At 34.9% G+C, this 24,306-nt stretch overlaps 1 protein-coding gene across 2 annotated transcripts in view; it reads left to right on the top strand.

Annotated features, from left to right (window-relative positions):
- The first annotated feature begins 565 nt into the window (after positions 1-565).
- The window catches only part of LOC137632926 (uncharacterized transmembrane protein DDB_G0289901-like), a 52,739-nt gene continuing 28,998 nt past the window's right edge, over positions 566-24,306 (top strand). For both annotated transcript variants that reach the window (XR_011042139.1, XR_011042140.1), the window contains exon 1: positions 566-701. The gene's annotated coding sequence lies outside the window, so the exon portion shown is untranslated. The remainder of the gene's footprint in view (positions 702-24,306) is intronic.

The following is a 24,306-nucleotide window of genomic DNA, read 5'->3' as shown; positions in this document are numbered from 1 at the left end:
GGTTACTGTTCTGTCCAACCAACAACATTTTTCAATATTTTGCAAGGTAGACAAGTCCAAGATTTGTCTGTAAGTCATAACAACACACACAGACGGGTGGAATTGTAGCAACATGTCTGAGAACTCGTCATAGTAATTCACTATCTACTAGGAAATATCGACTGTCGTCATCAGTTACGATGAACTGCTTGAATTATGCTAAGGAGAGTTTTCCCTTATTAAACATCAGCAATGTCTTATTGATTCATATCGTGCTAATACATTAATGCAATCAAACATTAATCTTTCGAAAGCCAGTGGGGTAATCACCAATCAAGGCAGTTTGCGAATCTAAGAGTCCTATTATCGTACAAACACTTCGCTAAAGAGTTTGATTCATTTCTTAACACGAATCAATTAATTCGATTTATCTCCTGAAGATTAAGTGGCAAGAATATTGAACCCCTGTCGCGAAAAACTTAGTACAAATTGCTAATTAGCTAATTTAAAGCGAGGGTCCTGGATAGGTCGAAGCCGATGACAACCCTCTTCCTTATCTGGATTATTAGTTCGCCTTGTGCTTACGTCTTCTACGGAGGTGTCTACTGCTAAGTCCTTACGAAGTTATAATCAAGCAAGATATTGAGAACAATAGTGACGATTGATTTATTCGTTGGTCCAATTGGCGTCGCCCGAGACGGCGGGATAGCAGAACTTGCATAGTTAAGTAGTTAACATTGGTATTATTTTTTTTTCTTTATTTACACCGTAATTTCAAGCGTTTTATACAGAATATTTTTATGTAATGGGGTAAAATTTCTTTAAACTATGAAATATTGTTTTGGCATTTTTGGCGTTTAACTGAAGGAAATTGTTTATTTGTCTTTGCAAACTTTATGGCAAATAGTTTGTCTTATCAATGTTTAATGAACATTTATCCGAAAATTTATAATCTTGTATTTAAACTGCATAATTGTTAATTATGCATGCCTTTAGCTTGGGTTTTTAATTATTTATTTATAAGCGTGCCCTCGTAAATTGACTTAAACTCACTGTTGAAAATTGGCCGTAATTTTTTTTTTTATAATAATCCTGGAATAAATGTTGTCAGGAATTTACCGTTTTAAAAACAGACATATTGACGGAAAAGGGGAGATACTACGGTCACCAAACCGTAAGAGATAATAACAGGAGTGTTGTAAAATTACGGTTGTATGTATTTTAGTGAAATACGGCTGAGAAGAGTAAATTTTTTACGGAGAATTTCCCCATAAAATTACGGGTATTTCTAGCAGTTCTGCTCATTACAATGGCGAATAAGTCGACCGGATATCTTGAATAGATGATCTTGCAGTAATTCGAAGCTTGTACAGTAGGCCTATACTCTTTATATAAGAAAACATACCTCCATATTTTCAAAGTCTCCGACAATTTCATGATAAGGAGACCCACCTTCTCGACCATTTCTGTTTAAAACTTATTCATTGTTATTCTTTGTTCTGTAGTTTTGCGATGAAAATTTGCGTTTCACTGTAAATGCTATTATTGCTCTTGTTTTGTAATTTTTTACTAGCTGACATTGTTGCGTGGAAACTTGCAACCCCCCCCCTCCCCTCTCTCTCTCTCTCTCTCTCTCTCTCTCTCTCTCTCTCTCTCTCTCTCTCTCTCTCTCTCTCTCTCTCCACCTGCAGTCCTTGGTACTGGTTATTTCTACTTTCAGTTCAGGTACTTGAAGACTTGTTTAAATTGATGTTGTGTCCAACGATGGGTTTCCAGAAATTATATAGTTAGTAACAAATATTTTGTCGGTTACTTTATCTTGTCCTTCTAAAGAGGGTAAAAATTTTCACTAATTTATATAAGTTCGTAAACATTGTAAATGTGCAATAAGTACGGAATATGTTTTGTTTTCCTTTCTGATTACACTGTTTATTATGTAATAAATTTCTGGGGAAATTCGGACACGAGCTAATAAGGATTTTCGAGTCGCGATTTCTAAGCACTAATTATTTATAGGCTTAAAGGCCCCTCATGAATGGTAGAGGCTAGGGACAGTGACATTGCCCTATCAAGCAGGATAATGCCCTAGAGACTGACCGTATATGCATATGATCACCGTGTAAGCCCCTCTCCGCCCAAGCTAGGAACAGGGAGGGCCAGGCAATGACTGCTGATGACAGCAGATAGACCTGTAGGCTTCTCCCCCCCCCCCCAAACACCCCATCCATAGTTAACAAAGCTAGTGAATTTGCAAGAACCAAAGGAACTATAGAGTTTGAGTGGGACTCGAACCACAGTCTGGCAAACATCAGTCGGAGACTTTACCACATAGGCCACAACTACAACAACCCCTATGGTTGCTTAGCCGGTAAAGATCATAACCTCAATTCAAATTTATTATTATTATTATTATTCTTTTTTTTAATGGATAATTAGATTGTTATATCCAGACTCTTACAATTGCCTTCATTAATTTAATTCCGGAATATTGACGTCTGCTTTGCTTCCCATGAAGTGTACCAGAATTACTGAAGCCAACTGTACAAAGAAACTTTTGGAGATTCATACGAGGCATTGCAATATGAATTGCCAATTCTACACTTTCGCGAAATTTTGAATATTAAGAATATTTCATGGGATATGCCACACTATCTCTTTAATGCACCAATTACTGTTATTTTTTGTAACTTAAGCAATTAGAATAACGAAACTAATATTTAACAAACAGTAGCAACAATTGCAGAAGTTTTTTTTTTTTAGTCCACTGCAAGACAAAGGCCTCGGACATGACGACTATTGTCTGAGGATTAGGCCAGTTTTCATCACCAGTACCAATGGGATATTTTAGTCGGATCCCTCGCAGCAAACCAACCTAGTATGGGTGGCTTTGACTAGTACAACTTTGCTAATCATGGCGACACGTAAGCATTTTCACCACGTTAAGGTATTCCCGCTCGCCAACACACGGTGTTAAACTCTCGTAACTTCACCACAGAATCAAAGTTAAAAATCAATTCTGATTTAAGGTGTGATAAATTATTAATATACTTGATACTAGGTTCATAATCTGAGTTATTGGCTGATTTTTTTTATATGATTAAGGTAATTTCTTATCTATATAAGCAGTTGATTTAGTTTCATCTAGGCTTTTCGAACAAATAAAAAAATACTAGTGAAAATATATAATAAATTTAAATGTAGCTGAATGGTTTCTATTATTTTAGAATGTGTTTTAGATAATATCTTAAGTTTTTATTGAACCATTTCCAATAACGGGTGAAATATTTGATAATACTTAAAAAATACATTAGATCAAATAACTACAAATACATAGTTAATAGCAATTACGGCTTGTATAAATCTGATTTTCATATACTATTATTAAGTTATGTGGTGTCTAAAGAAAGTACCTAAATAAAATCCGTAAGTTAGAAGAGTACATTTATAAAATTAATTACTACGTGTAAATCAAAACTTAAATTTTATAAATGAATTTTTAATAGCAATTATGGCTTGCATAAAAATTAGATTTGTCTGCCAAATTTGACTTTGATAAACTATTTTAAGATATATGGTGCATAAAGAATAAATAGAATAAATAAATTAGGTCATTTACAAAATAAATAAGTGTAAAAACATTCATTTTACGTATTTGTGAAAAGCCACCACTTTTAAAGATGGAAGTCTTATCCAATCTTTTTAAATTTAGAATAGATCGCAGCACCGTGGAATGGAAAATTCCTCATGTTTTTCTTATAAAGGAAAACGGAGGAAAAAAAATAGGGGACCGTGAATGTTGACTTGAAAACACGTAATAGGTGATCCTGTCGTTCTTAATGAATGGAGAACGAAGGTCAAGATAAAAAAAAAAAAAAAGGAAATTGAATGAAAAATAGTTTATTTTTTTTATTTACCATTTGATTGGCGTCCTTCTTAAATGAAGTGTTAACGCTGGTTAAAGAAACAAGGTCTTAGGAATGTCAACTTGAAAACAAAAAGTCTTGAATTATCTTTTCATTATGCTACATTTTAATTAAAAATACAAAATTTCAACTAAGAAAGGTATTTGCATTTGTAAAAAAATGTCTCTTGCTAAATTTTAATTAGAAATAAAAAAAAAAACTAAGGAAGGTTTTTGCATTTGTAAGAAAATGTCGTTTGCTAAATTCTAATAGAAAATAAACAATTTTAATTAAGGAAGTTATTTGTAAAAAGATGGCGTTTGCTAAATTTTGATTAAAAAATACAAAATTTTAACTAAGGAAGGTATTTACATTTCTAAAAAGAAGCAAAAGAAGTGTTATGAGATGTTTTGAAATTATGCATAGTTCGAGATAATTACTATTATTGACTTGAAGGTTTTATAGCGGAAACTTTGTAACTTTGTATTTGTGTAAAAAAAAAAAAAATTGTAGGTTCTAATAATTTTTTTTTGCTTTTATGAATACAAAATTTTTAAATAAATGAAGATTAGTTTATTTCCTCGGGAAATTTAAAATCATAATTTTAGTGTTGTCTTCAGGAAATCTAAAATAACCAAGAGTATGTTTTAAGAGATGCTTGAAGATTATTCGAACTTTTTAATTGTATTCTATTTCTAGGGATTGTTAGATTGTTACTTTGTTTCATCCGTATAGAATAAACAAAAATAATAGTCCATTTGAATGTTACTTTTTTTATTTTTGTCTGACATGAGTCTTTTTATAGTTTATATATGACCTATCTGTTTTTGACGTTGTTAATAGTTTTTGTATGACATATCTATATTGACGCTGTTACTGTGTTTAGAATGATTTATTGTTAATTTGTTCTCATAATTTATTTACTTCCTTATTTCCTTTCCTCACTGGGCTATTTTTCCCTATTGGAGCCCTTAGGCTTATAGCATCTTGCTTTTCCAACTAGGGTTATAGCTTGGCTAGTAATAATAATAATAATAGTAAAATCATCTATTAGTGTCCATTTCTTAATTGTTTTACCCTCTACTTTGTGTAGTTATCTTTTTCGTGGTGATTTGTGTATTTTTTTTTTTTATACGTGTTGTGTTAATTAAATCGTCGATTTGCATATGATTAGGTGGTGTCCATTCTTCTGTTCTCAGATTAGTCTTTAGCAGGCGACGTTGCTCCTTGGCTTCGATATGTATTTTTCAGTCCTTTTTATGACTAAAAGTTAGAGATTTGGTTTATAACTAGACATTTTGGTGCATCACAGTCTTCTCGAAACTTTTCTTTTGTGGTAACTAGTCATGACTTCCGTAAACTTGGGTTTAAAAGGTATTATGCTTGACTTGCCCTTAGAGTATCGAATTTTCTTAACTTTTTGTTAATTTCTTTTTCATTTGTAATTGAATAAGCAAACAAGAATTTACGAATAACATACGAAAATAAAATTTTGATCTTTAATTTAATATTTTTAAAGTATTTTTCAATGCCTTTCTACATAGACCGGTTCCTAGAATTTTTTAAAATTTTCATGCTTGCCTAGCAATTTCATGGTTATCGCGCTGGTTTAGAGAGAGTAGTATAAAAAATTAATATTATAAAGATGGTTGAAAAATAAAACATCGTATAGTGGTTGTGGTGACCTGGTGGTAGCGTCCTTGCCTGGCGATTGCCCGACTGGGGTTAGTCCTGCTCAAACTCGTTGGTTCCTTTGGTCGCTACAACCTCATCATCCTTGTGAGCTGAGGATGGGGCATTTTGGGGAGCTTATATGTTTATCTGCCGAGTCATCAGCAGCCATTGCCTGGCCCTCCTTGGTCCTAGCTTGTGTGGAGAGGGGCTTGGGCGCCGATCATAATGTACATAAGGTCAGTTTCTAGGGTATTGTCCTGCTTAATAGGGCAATGTCCCTGTCCCTTGCCTCTGTCATTCATGAGCCGACCTTTCGCACCTTTAAAAGACCCAACGCTGGTATTTGAGTTTGTTAAAGACTTTATCAGTATCTAATATGCATGTTCCGTCTCTGTTTAAATTGTCTGAGAAAAATGGAAGTTTCCAAACCAATTTGGAAAGAAGCTTTTATGTAGATGAATTTATTTTGTAAACACATGCATCAGATTTCTAATTAATCTTTGGGATTAGAAAATTATGTCTAGCAATCCTTTATTTTTATGTATATGGTTGAATTTTTACTGTTAAAAATCTGTCGTAAAAAAACATTGAAAATCCTGAAACAAACGTTGCCACGCATGTACCGTCTTAAAAACTGATATATTGACTTGGAGTGATATTACGGTCACCAACCCGTACAACATAACAAAAGTAGGGTAAAAATTGAGGTTACCTGTATTTATTGAAATACGATTGAGAACAGTTTATTTTTATGGAGAATTTCAGATTAAAATTACGTTTTTTAAAGTGTCGTCAAAAAAGTTGCATTCGACACTGTAATGTGACTATCGGTGCAAGACAAATGAAGACAAATGTGGTTACATTGTGTTTGCCAATGTTAATACATTATGCATAAATTAAAAAGAATTATTCACGAATCCCGAATTATTAATAAAGTACTTGATCATTTGGTTGACCACTCGTATGACCTAAAGTACTATGCACTTATCGTAAATTTATTTTAAGTAGGTCCATACGATTATGTACTTTTCTTTTAAAGAGAAAGTCTGTTTGGTACCTTTAACAGTGAGGCATTTGTTGACCGAATGCCCCAGTTATAATAACTTAAGAAATAGATATCTGCTTGAGGCTCGAAGTGAGGATGGCAGGGTCATCCTTGCCAAGATTCTTGGACATGTGTCCTACTATGCGAGCGGCATTTTTAGATTTATTTCAGAAGTAGGTCCTCTGAAAACTATTTAACTTTTATGACATATTAACTGTTATGGTTTTATTTGAATATTCTTTTATGTCTTGTATATAATAAATGATATCGGCGTCAATGACCTGAGATTTTAGTTTTCTTAATCTCGGTATGGTAAAGGAATTCCTCGGGAAGAGTGTTGGATCCTGTTCTATTCTGTTCATATATGATCAGTTTAAAAATTGGACAACTTTACGTTTAATCTATTTACTGATAAAGCCTGATCCAATTTCCCAAGTAAAAACTTGATGAATATGATCAATTCAGTAATTTTCTCAACATTTCTAAGTAATGGATGTCGATTAAGCACTAGTAAAGGTGAAAAAAACTTAGTTGGTAGGGACGAAAAATTAAGTTTCGGAGCAAGTGTGAATTTCGATAGTAATTTGGTAGGATAATTGATAGTTGTGATTTAGAGGTGTTAAGTTGTTTCTGTTACGGCAAGGAGAAAAGTGTAGGATATCTTGTTAGAAATATTGATTTTCTATTAAAAAAAAAAACCGATTCTGATAGACTTGATTGCCATGAATACAGTGGACTACGGAGACTCTGTCTATTGTAATTTGCCGGATGCAACTAGAGTACTTGCTAATTTGGCTACGCCACTTTAGGATATAACTAATTTTGTGACAGGACTACTACTGATTGAATTTTGCCAACTGCCTATGAAAGCTAGAATGTTTCAATATTATATCGCTATCTATACCATCAGCACTTAGATTTTGAAAATATTAAAAGTCCAAGATTTTGTCGAACTCTTCTTTAAAAATTCACTTATCTGAGGTGAAACTTCACTTCGAATGTTTGGAATGAATACTTCAAATTCAGCCCACTAAGACTGTACAAGAAGCTATTATTAAAATGTCCAGAGAACTGAAGATGATATTCAGTTTTTTCCAGAAGAAATTAAAGACTACTCTTTGCTGAATGGCATGATAGGATGGATTTAACAATTCATATGTAGTATGCCGTATAATTTTTAGAATACATAAGCGTGTACACTATTTTGTTAGATTAACCTAGTTTCTTTTTAATGTAATCTAATCCTGAGACACTCTTTAAGCCAATACTATTTTCCGGGAAATTAAAATTTCCATCACCTTTTTAATATTCACTCTATTTGCCTCTAATAATCCAGACACAGCTTCAGACGAAAGTGGTTTTCGGCTATAATTTTCATCGCTCCTTGATATGAGTAAAAACTTCAGAAATTTATTCAGAGTAACTGCGTGAAGTTTCACATCTGCGAGTAAATTGTTTTTTTTTTTTTCTGTCTTGTACAAAATTTTACGAAATTGCACGAATCCCATCGGGCGGGTTTTCTTAAACTAAAAAAAAAATCAAAAAAAATATATAAAATTCTCTACGTACCATTTGTCAGGCTCTCGATCGTCGAAGGTGTTTTCAGAATTCTATTAAATTCAATAAAAGATTTATGACATTTGTATAGAAAACACTCACTGTATTAACTACCGGGCACTGAAGCTGCTACTAATCACCGCAGACGCCAACTGAATCCAAGTAATGTTTCTCGGCACAGTCGTTACTCCAGACAGTGCAGAAAACCGCCAAGCAATAAAACCTTCGATATCAAAGATCCATCTGACCATCTAACAAAGATTCCCCGCCCACTGAAATCTTTTGGAAAAGACAATGGACGCTCACTTCGTTGCCAGTAAAAGTGACGAAGTCTTTGTCCAAAGAACACGTCGTCCGTTTCCTTGCTTTCGGAAACGACTTCGACGGTCGGGCGAGAATAAATTTGGCCTTGGATATTACTTTGCAGTTCTAGAAATAAATTGGTCATGTTCGTAATGTATTTAAATTAAAAACAGACTTGATTGTATGTTCATTTAACCTTTAAAACACCACAATAAAGTATAACTTCGCAATCCGATTTCAATGGAATGGCGATGTGGGCTATCATGAACATCTATAGGTAACAATGGCACCTTTCTTTGCATCATAAGTTTCCTTGAGTATTGTTTCTCACTATAGCCATATTTCATATGTAATGAAGGAAGGACAAACTTTCCAGCTTGCAACATAATTTCATTGCTACATTGCGTAACTGTTTATTATGACAATGAAGAGTTTGATGAGGTCATGAAAATACAAATTATGCTAATTGGAAACTGTCTTAACTTGGATTTGTACATGTACCGTATGTGAATGTTCATACTTGAATTGGAAACTGTCTTAACATGAATATGAACAGTATGTAGGAATATGTTTATACATGTACCGTATGTGAATGTTCATACTTGTACACCTATGTACGTACTTGCAAATGTTGTTAAACTTCTTGTAGTTTCTATTTATTTCCTTTTCTCACTGGGCTATTTTTCCTGTTGGAGCCCTTGGGCTTATAGCATCCTGCTTTTCCAACTAGGGTTGTAGCTTAGCAAGTAACAACAAAAATAACAACAACAACATTGATAATGATATACAAGTACATGTAAGAGCATACATGTAAACTTGTGTATATAACCACGTATAAGTATTCATTTGCCCACATGCATATAATACATGCACACTCGTGTACAGTGCATGCTTTTGCATATTGTATCGTAAGCATATACAGCATGTATATGCTTTTGCATATTATATCGTAAGCCTATACAGCATGTATATGCTTTTGCATATTGTATCGTAAGCATATACAGCATGTATGTATAGATACAGATGCCGCCTAGTAAAAGTTGGTGGATGTGGTTATCATGTATGTATATGCATATGGGACCTTTTTCAAGGTGTGTCGACTAGTGGGCGTTAGTCTAGGATCGAACAAAAAATCGTTCCAGGTTAGTTCTATGAATATATATTAGCAATGCATTTGTAAATGTTCATTGGTACGGATATACATAGGCATATGAGGGATACTGACATGTGTGCATAGGCGTGCGCATATCTATATATGATGTTTAATTTGCCGTTGTGTATGTATACGTACTTATATTTTGTAAATGTAACTTACGTCTCTGTAAGAGTGGCTTTTAACAGCAGTTCGGCAGTAAGCAAATTAAATAATTTTGGAGCTTAACTTAGTTTTTAAAGACGTATATATGGATACACCTAATTTTAAGCATCATATATAAATGATGAAGTCCATTTCAATTGCACCAGCCCTAAAAAAACAACCCTAAAAAAATACCAACCCCCTCCAAAACACAGTCCTCCAACAAACAACCCTCCAAAACAAAAACAGCCCTCCCCTAAAAAAACAGCCCTCCCCCCAAAAAATAACGGCCCTCCCCCTAAAAAAATAACGGCCCTCCCCTCAAAAAATAACTGCCCTCCCCCCAAAAAAATAACTGCCCTCCCCCCAAAAAAATAACTGCCCTCCCCCAAAAAAATAACTGCCCTCCCCCCAAAAAATAACGGCCCTCCCCCCAAAAAATAACGGCCCTCCCCCAAAAAAATAACACCCCTCCCCCCAAAAAAATAACCCCTCCCCCCAAAAAAATAACCCCTCCCCCAAAAAAAATAACCCCTCCCCCAAAAAAAATAACCCCTCCCCCCAAAAAAATAACAGCTCTTCCCCCCAAAAAAATAACACCCCTCCCCCCAAAAAAATAACAGCTCTTCCCCCCCAAAAAATAACAGCCCTCCCCCCAAAAAAATAACAGCCCTCCCCCCAAAAAAATAACAGCCCTCCCCCAAAAAAATAACAGCCCTCCCCCCAAAAAATAACAACCCTCTCCCCCCAAAAATAACAGCCCTCTCCCCCCAAAAATAACAGCCCTCTCCCCCCAAAAATAACAGCCCTCTCCCCCCAAAAATAACAGCCCTCTCCCCCCAAAAATAACAGCCCTCTCCCCCCAAAAATAACAGCCCTCTCCCCCCAAAAATAACAGCCCTCTCCCCCCAAAAATAACAGCCCTCTCCCCCCAAAAATAACAGCCCTCTCCCCCCAAAAATAACAGCCCTCTCCCCCCAAAAATAACAGCCCTCTCCCCCCAAAAATAACAGCCCTCTCCCCCCAAAAATAACAGGCTTCTCCCCCCAAAAATAACAGCCCTCTCCCCCCAAAAATAACAGCCCTCTCCCCCCAAAAATAACAGCCCTCTCCCCCCAAAAATAACAGCCCTCTCCCCCCAAAAATAACAGCCCTCTCCCCCCAAAAATAACAGCCCTCTCCCCCCAAAAATAACAGCCCTCTCCCCCCAAAAATAACAGCCCTCTCCCCCCAAAAATAACAGCCCTCTCCCCCCCAAAAAAATAAGTCCTCCCTCCAACAAAAAATAATAGGCCTCCCCCCAAAAAATAACAGCCCTCCCCCCCAAAAAATAACAGCCCTCCCCCGAAAAAAATAACAGCCTCCCAATTAAATAACAGCCCTCCCCCCAAAAAATAACAGCCCTCCGCCCCCAAAATAACAGCCCGCCCTCCGCCCCCAAAATAACAGCCCTCCCTCCAAAAAAATAACAGGCCTCTCCTGAAAAAACAGGCCTCCCCTAAAAAAAAAACAGCCCTCCCAATAAACAGCCCTCCAAAAAAAAAAAACTTAACTGGTGTCTATAAATGACCGAAATATATAACTAGCAGTAGTTTGAACATTGAATCCTGTTGGTTCATCACTGTTTCAAGCGTTTTAGTTCTTTTAGTCTCTCGTGTTTGTTATACAGCATATCCTATTGTCTAGTCTTCAGCAACTACGTAGCCTTAAATTATAAGAAGACAGGTTTGGTTAATCAGTTTCCTTATCCTTGATCTCAATAATACTATCTTTTTTGTATTCGGATCCCCCCTAAACTATACAATTAACTAGGTATGCAGTTAAATCTATAAAACTTGATTGGCAAGGTTCCAAATAAATTTATATTCTAAGTTTCGTTCGAGATTGTAGCCTAGTTTCGTTCGAGATTGTAGCCTAGTTTCATTCGAGATTGTAGCCTAGTTTCGCTCGAGACTGTGACCTAGTTTCGCTTGAGACTGTGACCTAGTTTCGCTCGAGACTGTGACCTAGTTTCGCTCGAGACTGTGACCTAGTTTAGCTCGAGACTGTGACCTAGTTTCGCTCGAGACTGTGACCTAGTTTCGCTCGAGACTGTGACCTAGTTTCGCTCGAGACTGTGACCTAGTTTCGTTCGAGACTGTGACCTAGTTTCGCTCGAGACTGTGACCTAGTTTCGCTCGAGACTGTGTCCTAGTTTCGTTCGAGACTGTGACCTAGTTTTAAGACTGTAACCAAATTGTGGAAGGATTATCAACAAACTGTTGAATTAGTGAAACGTCTTATGTGCGAACTTTCTTTTTTCTTATTTATCATTCTAACATCTTGGTTTTCATCTTTGTTCTTTATTTTTCTAATATTGTTAGTTCCTTTCACCTACATGTTCCGCTCATTGCTGATTTCCCCCACTGGGACTCTCTTGACATGTAGCATTCTGCTCTACTAAATAAGGTTGTAGCTTGGCCTGTGATAATATTTCCTTGCAGTATAAATGATATTGAGGAGTACCAATTTGTAGCCTCTTGGGCGCCAGTATTTATTTCATTATGTATCCTAACTTATATAGAAACTGGTTTTCTTGCGAAAGAATTTTAATCTAAATTCAAAATATTTGACATACAGTAAATCAAAATTCAACGTCAACGGAGTTCAGACAATGAAAATTGTAACAAAAAATATTTTAAAGAGAATTTTTAAGCTAATTTATAATAGAGAAAATGTTACATTAGATAAAAAATATATTTAGCAAATGTAAACAAATGAATTATGCTATTGCGTAACTGTAAAGCAAACTTCATACAAATCAAAAGTTTATAAAGTACTGCAAAAAAAGTTAGGTAAAAGTCCCACAAATTGTTGAAAAAGATTTTTTAAGAAAAGCTATAAAAATCAAAGGTTATGAATTATAATACTGTAAAGGGAAATGGCTCGATTATTAGTTTCAAAATAGATGAGGAAATCTCTTTACAATTATTGAAAAAAAGTTTTTTTTTTTTTTTCAGAAAATACAAAATTTGATTGTCATATGTGGGTTACGAAACATACTTTATTACATTTCATAACCTACTGCCCTTAGGTATATTTTCGTAACTTCCCTCATAAGTTTTCATTGTCTATACATTCCCAAGAGTATCTATATCCCAGACGTAACCTCATTATTAAAGTATCTAGTTTGCTTGTTTTCTGACACAAGCAAATAATGCCTCATACTGACACTACCGTTGCTCAAAATTTATCGAATTTCAGCCGCTTCCCACAAAGACCTCATCATTTTTAGCCCTTTCTTTATTCTACTCATTAATTGGGCTTTCTATATCAATATTTTTATTTGTAACATTCGTTGCCAAATTGTCGGCTAGCTCATTCAAGCGAATACCAACGTGAGATGGTATCCCTCCCCCCCACAAAAAAAAAGAAAAAAAAAAAAAAAATATATATATATATATATATATATATATATATATATATATATATATATATATATATATATATATATATATACTCCTGATCTATTGCATATAAAAGTTCTTGACACTTATTTACTAATCCCTACTAACCGGATATATACAGTTGAAAAAGAAACACTCTGGCAATCAACGAAAACAAAAACATCTTTAGTCTTGTTTACTACTGAGGTTAGCCCTTCATGAAAGACATGTAATCCAGCAGCAGTACTAACTACTACTACTAGTAGTAGTAGTAGTAGTAGTAGTAGTAGTAGTAGTAGTAGTTTAACCCTCTATCCTTTTTGACATTTTGGGGGCTCGGCTATAAATGCTAGGCAGTCTGAATCAACCAACTAGTTTTGACAGTGTCTCATCAGTGCTCTCATCATTATCATGATATTCTCTTGCAACCACCCCACTTATAACCTCAATATCACTCCTTGGACCACTGCAGTACATGTGTATACTATTATCCTTGTGGAATGAGTTAATTTTAGACAGAATAAGGTGTTTCAATTAGTTTGTATGACACTCGCATTTTTAACTTGCATTTATTTTGTAACACAACCATTGCTTAATTTGAACCCCTTCCTGTAATTTTACACATTCAAAATATGGTATTTCCTCAAATTATTAAAGTTTCTTAAAAAAATTGTTGTATTTAACAGTAAAACGTCTTTTATCCGAATAATCAATAGCCATCTATAAGGTCCTTTTATCCCTTTCTAATCATACGAAGAGCAGCCATAGCTGCTACCTTGTTTGCTTTTAGATTATCTGGCCCTTGAGGCCAAACGCGGGCTCTTGCAACACTGCAGGCCGTAGCGCAGTCATCTCTTGTTTTCGGGCAATAACTCTGTAGATTCAGTTCAGTCTTATGATTTTAATCCTTGGTCGCCAAATGTATAAATTAATCTATTCAACTCGAGGCTCTCCATTAATCTACATAAACAAGATATAAGTGAAATGAGCCTATATTCTCCGTTGCTCTTAAGTATAGGTATAACGAGAGCTATTTTCCATTTCTTAGATAGCCTAAGATTAATTGGATCTAACAAAGGTCTATCCTCCATCATGATTAAACAGTTTATAACCTCGAATGTTACTCCATCCTTGCCTGGAGCAGCAGATTTACCCTTCATACAAAACTAAAGTCTCTCAGTTGATAGCTACTAGTAACGCCACTATAGTCCAATTCTTTTAGCGATGCACATTTGCACCGACTCGCAGCAGTGCCCTTTTAGCTCGGAAAAGTTTCTGGATCGCTGATTGATTGGACAAGATAATTCTAACCATTCAGCGATCAGGAAACTTTCCGAGCTAAAAGGGCACCGCTGCGAGTCTGTGCAAATATGCATCGCTACAAGAAAAGGACTATAGTTTATCTTAGTTTACTTTATACCGCCTCTTATAACTGACTATTATTACAAGCTAAGCTACAACCATAGTTGGAAAAGCAGGATGCTTTAAGCCCTTATATTCCAACAGGGAAAAGTAGCCCAGTGAGGAAGTGAATCTAGGAAATAAAGTAAAAGAGACGTAATGAACAATTAAAATAAGGTAGTCAAAGACCAATAACAACAATAGAATAGATATTTCATACATAACATATATAGAAAAAAACAAAGGAGAGAGAGAGAGAGAGAACAAAAAGATAGGTGTGCCCGGGTAGAGAACTATATAACAAGCATCAACATTGTTTGGGAGATCAACGACACTTGCAGCTTCAGACCATTCCCTACTCTATTATCATTTATTAATTATTATTTATTTATTATTTGCAAAGCTACAACCCCAGTTGGAAAAGCAGGATTCTATAAGCCAAAGGGTTCCAACAGGGAAAATAGCCTAGTGAGGAAAGGAAACTAGGAAAAATAAATTATTTTAAGAACGGTAAATTAAAAATGTTTCCTATATAAACTATAAAAACTTTAATAAGATTATGTGCAGAGTGTACGCTCAAGCAAGAGAACTCTAACCCCAGACTGTAGAAGACCATAATCAATTCATTTGGTCTTACCCTTCCGATCATGATGAGCAACCATTTTCTTCTTTTTCTCACTTTGACTAAATTCCATGCAGACTTGATTTCTTTAGTAAACTAAATTTCTTCAAAGAAATTATCCAAATATTTACTTATAACCTTCCTTCTTACCTCTGCTGTCCCGTCAGCCATTTGTACCCTGGTTTCTCTACTCGTATTATCATTTGGATTCTTACTCCAATTACTTTGAGGTTTCCGAAGCAGTTTATTCTAATCGTGAATTATTTTTCTCGTTTGAGTATACAGACTTTTTTAAATAACTTTAAACTCTCTTTTCATAAAATTACTTTGAGGTTTTCGAAGCAATTTATTCAAACCGCTAATTATTTTTTCGTTTTAAGTATACAGACTTTTTAAGTGACGTAAAACCTTTTATTTTCATAAAATTACTTTGAGGTTTTCGAAGCAATTTATTCAAACCGCAAATTATTTTTTCGTTTTGAGTATGCAGGCTTTTTAAATATCGTAAAAACTTTTTTAATATGAATATTTTAAGAGTACTATCCATGGTAGTGAGCTAATCATCATAGAATTTTTTTTTTTGTCATTTTGATGACCAATTCACCTTGTAATATATTTTCCACTAAGCAACTTAATTCATGAACTAATTTATCAGGCTTTGAATACCTTTTCCTCTTTTTACTGACAAACATTTGTTTATGCTTAGAGGTATGCCTCTATAACAAAGTGATCGCTAACAAGCTCACTAACAATCGATACATCAATTGTACAAGCACTCGTAAGTTGGTGGATGTCCGGGTGTGAGAGATTTCCATTTCACCCCTTTCTGGACGACAGGTGTCTGCGAGCTGGAAATTACCAGTAGGGACTATATGACCAGTTTCGTTCTCAAGACACCCGTCGTCCAGAAAGGAGTGAAATGGAAATCTGTCTATAACACCTGGACTTCTATCAAATTGCGAGTGACTGTACAGTCAAATAGAAATGCCCTGTTGTCTCCGGTACACCTGTACCCCACTGTTACTCCCAATAACTACAGATTACAGAATTTCAGGTGTAGAAAACGCGAATATTTAGTTGTTACGGTGGGGGACAAGGGGTAGCGGGTACTTGTAAGAGCTGTAAGGGATGTGGTGGAGGAGGAACCAGACGAAATTAAGTATGAACTATGAACGTAAATTCAACAAAACTTCATACGTTTCTAATTCTATTATTATAAAGATTCTAATTTATAGTTGTGGTATATTTGTTATTTGCTACACCATTCCTGCGAACAACTTATTGACAAAAATTATCTTCCTTTTTTAAATGGCAATGTATTGTGTCCTAACTGAAAAATCTACCGTCTAGGAGTTTCTCTCTCTCTCTCTCTCTCTCTCTCTCTCTCTCTCTCTCTCTCTCTCTCTCTCTCTCTCTCTCTCTCTCTCTCTCCATATATTAGAATAGTTATGATGATAGAATTAGGAACGTATCAAATCATATTGAACATACGATCATACGTAATTTCCCCTGCTTCATCCACAATCACACCCCTTACAGCTCGAACAAGTAGCACCCCCCCCCCTCCATTGCCCTACGCCCCAACAATCAAATATGCACCCGATATTTTGGAATCTATATACAGTATATTGGGGGTTACAGTTGGATACCGGAGACGACAGGACATTTTTATTTGACTGTACATTTCAGAGATGGGGTAGATGGAGATGGTTTGGGCATGCTCTTCGCACTCTCCAAGAGAGATTAAAGGACAAAACGTTCAGCTGGGCTTCTCAAGGCACTATAGTTGGAAGACCCAGCCCTACATGGCTGAGGACTTTGAAGCGTTAAGTGGGAGATGATTAATGGAGAAGTATTGAATTGAAAGCTCAAGATAGAGACGCCTGGCGAAATCTAACAAGAGGCCCTTTGCATCAATAGGCGTAGATGATGATTATGATGATTTACTTTTAAACATATTACAAAGTACAGCATAATCAATTATGCCACCTTTTTCGTGTTGGTACAACATTTTCCAAGACACTAACCTTGTCCAATGAGTTAAATGTTATATGTAATACAACTACCACTGCTGCTTAAATCATGATGCGAGGCATTAAGGTCACCCACTAATAAACATGACTCGTTAAAAATAACCCTAGGTAAATTCTCAAGATCCAGCTTTTCAATTATATAAAATACTATCTTTTAAATATAATTTTACACAATCCTTTAGTAATATTAATTTCTGTAGATAGATACAATTCCTGGTATACTATTTTTTTTTTTTTTTTTTTTACAAAGGTTATTAAACCACCTATATACTTATCATCTTCCAGAAGTTCAAATGATTGATAGCCAGGTAATTGGAAACCAGCTCCATTGATACCAGTTCCTTGCAAAGTTGTTTTATTGATACCATGAGAAAGAACCCAAGCATGAACATCGGTTCCTCTATTAAAGATTTAAAAGCCGCTCATGAATGGCAGAGACAAGGGGCAGTGACATTGCCATATCAAGCAGGACAATGCCCTACAGACTGAACATACATATGATCAGCAACCAAGCCACCTCTCCAGCCAAGCTAGGACCAAGGAGAGCTAGGCAATGGCTGCTGATGACTCAGCAGATAGACCTATAGGTTCCCCCAGAACCCTATCCTTAACTGGCAAGGATGGTAATGTTGCAGCGCCCAAAAGAACTAAAGGATTTGAATGGGTGGGACTAACCCCAGTATGACGATAACCAATCGGGGACGTTACCATATTGGCTGCACTGGCCTTGTGGGATTTTTTTTTTTTTAGCAAAAGTAACCACATGTACTCTAGTACTGTATCCAACAAATGAGCAATGCTACCAACTATGTTGTCACAGCTTCTCCTTTAATTTTGTTAAATGTGCCATTTATTTCATAATTTTTGTCTTAAATTTAGTTACCCAGGAACGCATTATCGGTACACATTAATCCCGTATTTTCATATCCTAACAACCGTAGGATCATTGCAATTGACTTCAACTAACCTATAATTTTAATCTTTTTATAATAGACATTATTAGAACTAGTACCGACAGCACTCGCTTTGGAAACCTTTATCCTTCATGGCAACAGAAAAGTCTTTACTAGTCGCATTATACACTTTATCATGCATGTTCATGTACCATACACTCTAGCATGGGTGTTCGTACATTATACACTTTATCATGCATACTCGTGATTTCATTTCAAGGTATTCTACAGTATTTCTAAACGAAGTGTTTGAATAACACTGCCATGTTTATCACAAACCAGATTAAGTTTCAAGGTCACCCTATTTTTAGTTTCCTTTCTTTGTTCTCATACGTTCGTAACTGGTATCTTAAAGCCATATTCTTTGCTTGTTCAGGGATTGAGAAATTAAAATACTTTGGAGTTTTAACAACAACAGGCCTCGTTTTGCACAACCTGGAATTAGCTTTGTGGTTACCTCCACAATTGCAATTTTTAGGAACAATTTTAACATTTTTCTTTAATTTGTTCAAACTTTCTTTGGTCATGAGTTTTGCTGCAGTATCTATATTTCAAATTAATCTCGCATTTATTTGAAAAAATGTTGCCTAATTTGCCACATTTAAAACATATCATAGGATTTTCCTTATACACCCATTTATATTCAGACCAGGGAACCAATATTTTCTCTGGAGCTTTACCTCTTATAGGTACGATCGTTCGTGGTTTTAAGCTAGTTTCCCTTTTCTGCTTAACCTCGCGTAGTTTAACCCCCACCCCCCCCAAAAAAAAAAATTGTATATCATTTGGATCCATACTTAATGGGTAACCAAACACAATAACGTTAGTATACTTCCCATCATCCTTAGGTGTCTCTACACTGATAAAAGACCCGTGATTTTACTCGGAAATTCTCCGTAAAAAATATACTGTTCTCAACCGTATTTCAGTAAAATACAGGCGACCGTAATTTTACCCTATTTTATCATCCTTTATGGGTTGGTGACCGTAATATCACTCCTTTACAACATATGCGTTTTTTTTTAAACGGTAAATGCCTGTCAACATTTATTCCAGGATTTTTATAAATTTTACGGAAAATTTTTACGGGGTGCTGTCCGTAATATCACTCCTTTGCGTCAATATGTCGGTTTTTACAACAGTAAATGTCTGGAAACATTTATACCAGGATATTTATCATTTTTACGGAAATTTTTTACGGGCTTCTGTCCGCAATATCTGTCCTTTACGTCAATATGTCGGTTTTTACAACGGTAAATGTCTGGCAACATTTATTCCAGGATTTTTATCGTTTTTTTTTTTACGGCAAATTTTTAATAATTTCATAGTAATATAATGTCTTTAAAGCCAACGGTAGTTGGGAAATTCACTGAATTTTCACCCTTAAGTTCCGTATTCATAATCTGGATATTAACCTCGTAGGCAATACTGCATGACTTTTGAAACAACTATGCAATATTTAGTATAGTCCGTAAACATCAAAATTATCCTAAAACTTAAAACTGTATTCACAGCCTGACACACTGAGAATGATAAAACGGAAGAGATAAGTGTAACGGAAAGGCAATAAAGATTTATTAGATAACTTGTTTACGCCATCAATGATAACATTTTGAAAAATTATATTTAAAGTTTGCAATTGCAATTAATTGCTTTAAATTGTCCTAAAATGTATTAAATTTATATATTAAGGAGATTTATGTTTATGCTTTAGTGTGGAATAGAATCAATAGAGAATAAACTTGGGTTTAATTAGTTTTAAGATTTTAATTTGTTTCAGAAATTTTATTCTAAGATGTATGTTTAAGATTTAGTATGAAATGGAGAATAAATTTGGGTGTAATTAGTTTTAAGATTTTAATTTATTGTTTCAGAAATTTTATTTTGATTTATGTTTAAGCTTTAGTATGAACTGGAGAATAAATTTGGGTGTAATTAGTCTTAAGCTTTCATTATTTCAAAAAATTTAAAGATAATGATTAGTACCAAATGCAGCAAAATCCTATATCAGTTCAAACTTCAAAAGATTTGGGTTGATTATAATGTTAATTGCATTTCGTCAAAGTTAAACAATTGATAAGAGATCAGCCCCACGTGTTTAAAATAAGAGTTTAGAAGAGTCTCCCAAATGAAAAAGGAAATTTGAAGATCTTAAAGATAAGTGCTCGACTGATATGAATGAAGATGATAATCTTTTGTCTTTACAACCTTGAGGGTGTTGCAACTAAGAAGGTGAATGGAAAACTAACCTTATCTGTTGCTGTAAGTACACTTTTAGAACTATCATTGTATTCGTGTGTATAATGCATGAAGTATCATATGCATCAACTAAACTTTTTTGTATTTGTTGAGTATTTTTGGGCATGAAAGTTTTGATCTGATAAGTTACTTAAAAGCTACATTATTTTGAATATATTTGTACACGTGAAGATTGATAAGTAAGGAAGAAAAGTTATTTTAATAGTAATGATGATAACGATCATGATAGTAGAAGGGAAAATGTCTTTAAAAGTGTTGTAGAGGAATCTGTGTACAGTTGGCTTCGTTAATTCCTGTACATTTCATGGGATGCTAAGGAGGCGTCTGACAGCTGTTCATAGTAGAAAGTAACGCTGTTTAGCTAAAGAAAAACTGTCAGTAAAGTTGCTTGTAAAGTCACTGAGCTTGCAAACACAGGATCAAATGCATTTTTATTGATTGTACGAGGTGCTGTATAGAAAAATATTAGTTAGTTACTTAACAGCACTTCGTAATATTAATAAAAAGGCTTTAGACCACTTATTTACAATCCCATCGATTTGGGTTTACAAATAGCATTGCCAAAAGTTTCTCTTTTGTTAAACAGTTACCTGCCCTGTTACAAAGTATAGGTGTCAGCCGTCTCCTTTACATTCCGTGAATGTATACCGGAATTAATGAAGCCAACTGTACAAGAAAACTGCATATGGAACAGGGGGAGGGGCTGTCACTATTGCATCTTATTACGTTGTCTAGGCATCACTAGAGGGTCTTAGCAGCTACCCTTTTGACACTTGGCTGAACCCACTTTTCATCCCATTACCAAACTAAGATTTCTCACTAGACTTAGTTCCTTTTAGATTAGATACTAGATAAGAGTTGGGAATTTTTCTCTTATAGCCAAACTTGACTCCCTTTAGATTAGATAGGAGTTGGAAATTTGTCCCATATAGCCAAACTTATTTCCCTTTAGATTAGATAAGAGTTAGGAATTTGTCCCATATAGCCAAACTTATTTCCCTTTAGATTAGATAAGTTAGGAATTTGTCCCATATAGCCAAACTTATTTCCCTTGAGATTAGATAAGTTAGGAATTTGTCCCATATAGCCTAACTTATTTTCCTTTAGATTAGATAAGAGTTAGGAATTTGTCCCATATAGCCAAACTTATTTCCCTTTAGATTAGATAAGAGTTAGGAATTTGTCCCATATAGCCTAACTTATTTCCCTTTAGATTAGATAAGTTAGGAATTTGTCCCATATAGCCTAACTTATTTCCCTTTAGATTAGATAAGTTAGGAATTTGTCTATGTAGCCAAACTTATTTCCCTTTAGATTAGATAAGAGTTAGGAATTTGTCCCATATAGCCAAACTTATTTCCCTTTAGATTAGATAAGATTTAGGAATTTGTCCCATATAGCCAAACTTATTTCCCTTTAGATTAGATAAGAGTTAGGAATTTGTCACATATAGCCAAACTTATTTCCCTTTAGATTAGATAAGAGTTAGGAATTTGTCCCATATAGCCTAACTTATTTCCCTTTAGATTAGATAAGAGTTAGGAATTTGTCACATATAGCCTAACTTATTTCCCTTTAGATTAGATAAGAGTTAGGAATTTGTCACATATAGCCAAACTTATTTCCCTTTAGATTACATAAGAGTTAGGAATTTGTCACATATAGCCAAACTTATTTCCCTTTAGATTAGATAAGAGTTAGGAATTTGTCCCATATAGCCAAACTTATTTCCCTTTAGATTAGATAAGAGTTAGGAATTTGTCCCATATAGCCAAACTTATTTCCCTTTAGATTACATAAGAGTTAGGAATTTGTCACATTTAGCCAGTCGTAAGGGAAGGGGAAGGTCATTCAGCCCGAAGGAGCAGGTATGGGAAAACCATGCAGTTTAATGGTTTAATGGAGCTACAGGGAACGAGAAGGAGAGAGAGACAAAAGCGAAGGTGGATGGACTGTATCAAGGATGACCTTCGATCAAGGGATTAACCGGTGATGAAGTGTGGGACAGAGGTAGATGGAGAAAGCTGGTCAGAAACATTGACCCCACTTAAAAGTGGGAAAAGATGCAGACAAAGAAGAAGAAGAAGAAGAACGAGGAGGAGGTAAAGATGAAAGAAATAAACTTGAAAACTTAAAGACTTAGAGTCGTCGTCTTCTTTGTCTGCATCTTTTCCCACTTTTATGTAGGGTCGATGTTTCTGACCAGCTTTCTCCATCTACCTCTGTCCCACACTTCATCACCGTTTAATCCCTTTGATCGAAGGTCATCCTTGATACAGTCCATCCACCTTCGCTTTTGTCTCTCTCTCCTTCTCGTTCCCTGTAGCTCCATTAAACCATTAAACTGCATGGTTTTCCCATACCTGCTCCTTCGGGCTGAATGACCTTCCCCTTCCCTTACGACTGGCTATATGTGACAAATTCCTAACTCTTATGTAATCTAAAGGGAAATAAGTTTGGCTATATGGGACAAATTCCTAACTCTTATCTAATCTAAAGGGAAATAAGTTTGGCTACATAGACAAATTCCTAACTCTTATGTAATCTAAAGGGAAATAAGTTTGGCTATATGGGACAAATTCCTAACTCTTATCTAATCTAAAGGGAAATAAGTTTGGCTACATAGACAAATTCCTAACTCTTATGTAATCTAAAGGGAAATAAGTTTGGCTATATGGGACAAATTCCTAACTCTTATCTAATCTAAAGGGAAATAAGTTTGGCTACATAGACAAATTCCTAACTCTTATGTAATCTAAAGGGAAATAAGTTTGGCTACATAGACAAATTCCTAACTCTTATCTAATCTAAAGGGAAATAAGTTTGGCTATATGGGACAAATTCCTAACTCTTATCTAATCTAAAGGGAAATAAGTTTGGCTACATAGACAAATTCCTAACTCTTATCTAATCTAAAGGGAAATAAGTTTGGCTATATGGGACAAATTCCTAACTCTTATGTAATCTAAAGGGAAATAAGTTTGGATATATAGACAAATTCCTAACTCTTATCTAATCTAAAGGGAAATAAGTTTGGCTACATAGACAAATTCCTAACTCTTATGTAATCTAAAGGGAAATAAGTTTGGATATATAGACAAATTCCTAACTCTTATCTAATCTAAAGGGAAATAAGTTTGGCTATATGGGACAAATTCCTAACTCTTATCTAATCTAAAGGGAAATAAGTTTGGCTACATAGACAAATTCCTAACTCTTATCTAATCTAAAGGGAAATAAGTTTGGATACATAGACAAATTCCTAACTCTTTTCTAATCTAAAGGGAAATAAGTTTGGCTATATGGGACAAATTCCTAACTCTTATCTAATCTAAAGGGAAATAAGTTTGGCTACATAGACAAATTCCTAACTCTTATCTAATCTAAAGGGAAATAAGTTTGGCTATATGGGACAAATTCCTAACTCTTATCTAATCTAAAGGGAAATAAGTTTGGATATATAGACAAATTCTTAACTCTTATCTAATCTAAAGGGAAATAAGTTTGGCTATATGGGACAAATTCCTAACTTATCTAATCTAAAGGGAAATAAGTTTGGCTATATAGACAAATTCCTAACTCTTATCTAATCTAAAGGGAAATAAGTTTGGCTATATAGACAAATTCCTAACTCTTATCTAATCTGAAGGGAAATAAGATTGGCTATATTGGACAAATTCCTAACTCTTATCTAATCTAAAGGGAAATAAGTTTGGCTATATAGACAAATTCCTAACTCTTATCTAATCTAAAGGGAAATAAGATTGGCTATATTGGACAAATTCCTAACTCTTATCTAATCTAAAGGGAAATAAGTTTGGCTATATGGGACAAATTCCTAACTATCTAATCTAAA

The sequence above is a fragment of the Palaemon carinicauda genome, chromosome 42 (assembly GCF_036898095.1).
Source record: "Palaemon carinicauda isolate YSFRI2023 chromosome 42, ASM3689809v2, whole genome shotgun sequence".
NCBI classification, from domain to species: Eukaryota; Metazoa; Arthropoda; class Malacostraca; order Decapoda; family Palaemonidae; genus Palaemon; species Palaemon carinicauda.
This window is presented reverse-complemented; position numbering and strand designations above follow the sequence as displayed.